Genomic DNA, 7049 nt, shown 5'->3' on the forward strand with positions numbered 1-7049 from the left:
CCTGTCTCGAAAAACCAAAAAAAAAAAGAGTCCAGTTCACTTGATGCCTGACAAATCAGATGTGATCTCCTTCCTCTTTGTGTGAAAAAAAAACCTCTGGAGAAAAAAAGGAATTAAATCTGGGTTGTCGAACATGCTCCAAGAATGGAGTAGTGTGAGAAGAATTCTGAGAGCTTGTGAGAAAACTCCAAGGAAACAGGGCGAGTCTTGTGACCTCAGTTTCTTTAAAAACAGGAAATTGTTCTTATAATGTGCTTTCGTGCCCCTCCAGGGTGTAGCAGACAGGAGTGAGTTCACTTCACATCCCTTGTCACGAGCGGCCGTTGTCGTTTCTTTATATGCCTCTATGGGAAACCATGTTCTTGCCACGTGTGGCTTGCCCTTGTGATTGCATGCTTTCTCATGTGACTCTTCTTAACCCTCAGAGCATAAACTGTCTGATTCTCTGAACAAGGGTAGCTATAGCATGAGACTTTAGTCAGCCTCATTAACCAGCTCAGATCTCCCGGGAGCCTCCACATCCAGAGAGATGACAGTGGATCAAAACCCTTAAATACTGTGGTCTTTAAGACCCTGCATGGTCATCCTACTGAAGATGACTGCAGTGTGTTACCTAACTGAGGCCTAGAACGCTTCTTCCCCTATCTAAGGAAGGTAAGAGTTTTAAGTTCGGGAGAGTATGAATAATTCATTTGAAAGTTCAAGATGGTTAAAGAGAGTGATTTTCACAGAACTTTACAATAAAGTCAGCTTTCAACTCTAATATTCCTGCCTTGGCCCAGAGCCAAATGGAAGCAGCCTTTGCCTTTGGGATTTATTTCTGCTCCACTCTTCCTCTATGAAAAATTCTAAGGCATTCTAGCTTTACATGGTGTCCTTCATTATGTCCCTGGTCCAGATGGGCCCCTGTCTTACAAGTATTGGAGTACTGAGGCAGGAAGCCTTTTCTTCCTCAAAATTCAGCCCATGAAACTGAGGAACTTCAAAATGTGTGTACTGACACAGCCATCTCTTAAGAAGATCTCTGTTGAGATTATGGATTTTGTGAATGATGTCACTGTCCTCTGCTGGGTGATTTCCCAAGTTTCCCTTAGAAGCATTAACAATATGAAGCCATGTTTCTTCTTTGTGATGTGTGGAAGAGCCCATGCTTAGCTTCCTGTCAACATCTAAATCAGCATCAAAACAGGACATGGCTTTTGCTTCTATGTGGTCCTCTGGCTCGGGAAGATTTTTGCAGTATTTGCAGAAATTTACAGGACCAGCAGTCTTTCAAAAAGCAAAGAACTTCCCTCAGTGGCGGGTGTGGAATGGGGAGTGTGGCTTGGTGGTGTAGCACTGGCCCAGCACAGTCAAGGTCCTCAGTTTGAGCACCAGAGTGAGAGTGTGTGCACGCTCATGCATGAGTTCAAGTGTCTTTTGTCTGAACAAGGATTGTTGATTGTAAGCATGCATTCATCCTGTGGCTCCCCAGCCCATCCTGAACTTTGAAAGCCCTCAATGAATTTGGGGATAAATATTATTAAGAAATCCTATTTCCTGCACTCCTAGGGCTCAGTTATTTGAGAGAATCACTAATTTGCAAGAACTTGGAATACTGGAAAATATTTTTTGAAATTTCTAAAAATGCATTACTGAGCAAACAATGAAGAAAGGAGACCGAACGAGGTGGTTAAAATAGAGACAGGGAGTATGTGCAGAGGTGTGAACAACACACATTGGCTTCCAGGTGGAGCAGGGGCCAACTGAAACATCTGCCTTGACTGATGCCTAGGGTACAGGAAGAAAACAGGCACGGGTCGACCCTGAGTGGAGACATAATGAAGGGCACTATGTAAAACGGGCATGCCTCTGACTTCTCTTTTAGGAAGGAGAGAGGACCAGCAACAAACCTAGAGGGGAAATGCTGCTTCCAGCTTGGCTCTAGGCGAAGGGAGGGAAACTGCAGTTTGAAAGCTGACTCTTCTGCAGAATTTCCACCAAGAGCTCCTCTCCTTTTCTAACTTTAACCTTCAGACTAATTAGGCTTAAAGTGCCGTGGACGGGTCATGCGTCCTGGAGCCTAGAAGAAGCCAGCATACTAGATGTGATTCTTAGTACCACAAAAGAAAGAGGGAGGGTCTAAACACTTTCTAGAAAACACGGAAGGAATTACCCATCGATCCTCCAAGGATTGCTCCTAGTAACTACAAATTTGAGTCACACGCCACAAAGAACAAGCCACCACCACACACAGGTGCCCAGCGGCTACAAGGTGTAGAAACATCAAATCCAGAATGTGTTTAAATATTGATGATACAGAAAGCATAGAGTAAGGTTTAATTATTTGAAGATATAAAAGAGGTTTAATATCTGAACGAAAGAGCGAAGGTAATAGACATAGGCAGGAAATATCCCCGCTCCTAAAAATATCATAAAATGTAAAGGGGCTCCAAACTGCAGCTGAAGCCCAATTTAAACCAGAAACTACTGAACTGAAAAATTGATTTGAAGAAATGGCTCAGAATGCAGAACTGAGAGACAGAGAGATGAAAACTATGAGAGTTTAATAAGTGGCCTGGAGACGGGGCTGGGGGCTCCCTCTGCATCTCATTGCAGATTATTAATAGAGAAGAGAGAATAAAGGGGGAAATTTAAAGAGAGACTAAAATGGTGGCAAGGTTCTCCTCTTCTGGTCAGAAGCCCAAAGGCAGCATGGTGTGCACAGATTAGAACCAGCTTGTTCTCAGCTTAAAGGTATATTGTGTATGTGGTGTATTGTGCCAGGCATTGTAACGGTATTTTATAGACAGCAACTTCATGGTCAGATAAGCAAAGATGTGTCCTTACCGTCGTAAAACTCAAAGCAATAGCCTTCCTCTGTGGCGCATTCTGACACAAAACCTTCTTCCAGTTGCTCTGGTATAAACTCAGTTCATGTGACTGACTTGCACGTTGGTTCATATTTGTAATTTTGTCACTTTCAGGTTGAAATTTCTGTCTTGCTTTTTTTTTTTTCTCCAGCCCTTCTACCCAGAAGTGTCTGTGGGCACGAAACTATTGACTGCTTGATCTACATCAGCAAATGCTTGGGCATTGGCATTTTCTGAAAGGACCTGTCCTCACAGTTGACTCTGCCATGGTGCTTGGGAAAGCTGCCCAAGCCCAGGTTTCTCATATATACATGCGTGTGTAATGTATACATGTACAATGAATGTATAGAGGATTGAGTTCAGACATCTGTTTTTTGTTGTGGCTGTAGTTACATAGTTTGTAATTGCTTGGCATTCCAGATTCTTCTAGCTTTTACAGTCATGTGAGAATATCAAGTTCTAACTCCTAATTCAGATGTGAATTAATAATCTTTTCCAGCAAAGCATGATGGTAGCATGTCTGTGATGGAAGCAATGGGGAAATGGAGACAAGCACCCAGAGTGGAAGGCCAGCCTTTGCTACGTGAAAACTTGGACTTTTTTAAAAGATACTTTTCTAACTAGCCGGTGTTTGTGACACGGGAACTGACTGGTATTTAGGGTATGAATTAGTTTCTTTTCTTTTTCACAGCTGTGACAAAATATCAGACAAGAGCATCTGTGGTGGTTTGAAAGAAAATGCCCCCCCCCAAAGGGAGTGGCACGATTAGGAGGTATGGCCTTGTTGGAGTAAGTGTGGTCTTGTGGAAGGAAGTGTGTCACTGTGGAGGCGGGCTTTGGGTCTCATATGTGCTCCAGATGCCGCCCAGTGTCTCAGTTCACTTCCTGTTGCCTGCAAGATGTAAAACTCTCAGCGCCTTCCCCGGTGCCTGCCTGTGCACCACTATGTTGTACCATGAGATAATGGACTGCGCCTCTGAAAATGTGAGCTACCTAATTAAATGTTTTTCATCCTTTAGAAGAGTTGCCATGGTTATGGTATCTCTCCACAGCAATAGAGACCCTAACTAAGATGGCATCTAAAGGAAATAAGTTTTATGTGGGCTCACAGGGAGGAAGGCATGGTGACAGCCATATGAGAAGCAGCCGGTCACCCCGAGTTGGCAGCCAGGAAGTGGAGAAAGGTGGATGCTGGGTCTCTGCCGGATTTCTCCCTCTTCATTCTGTCTGGCACCTAGTTTAAGGAATGGTCCTTCCTCTTTCAGGATAGGTTTGCCTCCTCAGCCAAATGTCTCTGAAAACTTTTACACAAACAGACCACAGGGGTTTGTCTCCTATGTGGTCCTAAATTGTGTCAAGCTGACAATCAGGGTACCGCCGCGGACTCTGTTGCTGAATTCAGGATCAAAAATGTGACTCGGGAGAGGTGACGGAAGAAGAGGAGGGGGGGACAAATACATACAGTGAGGTTCTGAGGCTCTTCAATGAACCCTGCCTTTTTCTCCATTAAAAAGCTAGAAGGAAACAGACTGTTGTTGTGGCCAGTCAACCTTCCCAGGCACCATCACGAGGAAACTATTCTCAGATAGATAAGAGAACCACAGTACAGCTGGCCTCCATCATTGTCAAACCTATATGCTTAATCATAACAGTTCCATCACGCTGCTAAATACATACTTTTATATACAGCTTCTGCTTACACTTACTGCAGTGAATTGATGTTATCTCTTCACACTTCAATCTGTGGGCGTTAGGAGCTCCTGTGGCACTGTCTTCTCAACAGTTAGTACCGATTAAGGTACACGGTAGATACTGGAACAACGTTTGCTAAATAAAGGAATGAGAAAAATAATTTTTTCATAACAGAAGTCTGGAAATAGATGGATTATCCCTCAGTGTGCTCTCAGCACCCTATCAGGAAGCTGACCTTCAGGAAGCTCCACGTTGATCAACCAAGAATAGCCTCATGAGCCAAGATCTCACTCTACTCTTCCTGATGTTGAAGGCAGCCTTTTCAAGGTTTCAGGGCAGCTACCCTGGAGAAAGAGGGCTGCATGGTTCACTCCCTGACTCTGGAGAGAGAGACAGCATGTCACTGACTGAGCCTAGCCAGGAACCACATGCCCAACCTTTGACCACTTTCAGAAAGCTCCGGCCTGTGCCTCCTAAAGCAACCCTAGCCAAGCAATAGGATTTGTACAATGGATTTGTAACTGCATGAAGCTGACTGGGATCTACCCTACCATGGCAATCAATTCTTCCAGCCTCGTTCCTCTTACACAATGGAAAGATGAAGTCAAGGAATTAGCAGCAATCTGCAGTAGAGATTTAGATAGATCATTAATTTTAAATAAAGTGACAGTTGTCACCCTTTTTTTTCTGTCCCCAGCATAACTGGAGTGTCTTTATAAAGAGGAACAAGCTGTGCAGTGGTGGTGCACGCCATTAATCCCAGTACTCAGGAGGTAGAGGCAGGTGGATGTCTGTGAGTTCAAGGCCAGTGAATCCCAAGACAGCCAGGACTGTTACACAGAGAAGACCTGTTCTGAAAAAAATAAAAGAGAGAGAAAAAGAAAGAGAGAGAGAGAGAGAGAGAGAGAGAGAGAATATCAATAAATAATAGGAACAGTATCCGCATCAAGTATCTACATGGCCCATACCTCATATCCTCCCTTTATCTCATAGCCAAAGTTAAATCTGGGGACAGAGGTCATGGCCACAGTTTGTCACTCTTGGTATTATGTCCGGGACACAGAAGCCAGAGATTGTTTTGTCAATAGCCACAGAAGAACTCAAGGACAAATGTTCCCCCTTACATTTCCTCTAAAATTGTCAGTGTGGAGCAAAGAAAGCCAGATGAGGACTTTGAAGGACAAGCTCAGGAAAAAAGCCAGGTCTTGGGAGAAAGGTATCCACAATGACACACAACAACAATGAGAATAAAGGGAATGGATGGACAGACCTCAGTAGGCCCAAGGAGTCTGTGGCTGTCGTGTGAGAAAAGAAATCCCAGAGTAAGAAGGTAGAGTTTGACAGCCCACCGGTAAGCACACCATCCCGCCCATCTGTAAAATACAGCCCAGAGGCCGCTCAGTGCACCCCAGATGTGAACAGTGTCTCCTCCCTTATAGGGCGGGGACAGAAAATGCTCCCATTAAACACATTCTTAAATGTACGAAAGGGATTACAGATTAATCGTGTGACTAACATTTTGGTTGTAATTTAACAAATAAAGCTTGCCTGAAGATCAGCGTGCAGAGCTAAGCCTTTAGTTAGTCATAGAGGCAGTGGTGGCACACACTTTTAATCTCAGCACTTGAGAGACAGAGGCAGATGGATCTCTATAAGTTCAAGGCCTCCCTGGGCTACATGAGACTGAATCTGTCTAAAAGACCAACAGAGCTCACACAAAGGTGATCAGAACTTGGGATCACAGGCCTTTAATCCCAGCCTTACAGAGGTGGAGGCAGGAGTAATATGGTTGGGCAAGGAGAGGAATATAAGGTGGGAGGAGACAGGGGCTCAGATGCAGGCTGAGGATTCAGTCTGAACCTGCCGTCTGCGGATTCATAGAGATAGGATCGCCTCTTTGGTCTGAGCATTGGTAGAGGTAAGGATTCTAGTGGCGGGTTGCTCTGCTTCTCTGATCCTTCAGCCTTAACCTCGATATCTGACTCCAGGTTTTTCTTATTAAGAACAATTAGAATTTGTGCTACAAAGCAATACTTATAAAGCACTTAGTCATTTATATTTAACCATCAAATGTTCTTATTTCTCTCTACCTCATTCTATATATACATGGAGAGAACAAGCCCCCGGGCAAACCTAGTTCTACAGATTTCACGGCCTGTGCTTGTGTATCACCAAACTCTGAAGAAGAGAACCAACTGTCCACATTTGGGATAGGGGCAGGGGAGATGGTTGAGTTAGCAAAGTCCTTCAGCTCAAGAGTTGGTTAACTTTCAGATTCTGCCTGGACATGCTTAAAATCCTAGCACGTTGGAAGAGCTGAACTGAAATCACATTCAACTGTGGGAAATACTTACCAACACATCGGTCTGTTTGGAGCTTCTTGTTTACTAGAGACAGGGAAGGTGGGTGTCCAAAGGGCAGAATGTACTGCAAGGACAATGTATTAGTGACCTTGAAAATTAGGTGGGGATAGCAAGTCTGTGTAGAGCTCTATGCCTGTTCTAA

The sequence above is a fragment of the Microtus ochrogaster genome, chromosome 16 (genome assembly GCF_000317375.1).
Source record: "Microtus ochrogaster isolate Prairie Vole_2 chromosome 16, MicOch1.0, whole genome shotgun sequence".
In the NCBI taxonomy this organism is placed as follows: domain Eukaryota; kingdom Metazoa; phylum Chordata; class Mammalia; order Rodentia; family Cricetidae; genus Microtus; species Microtus ochrogaster.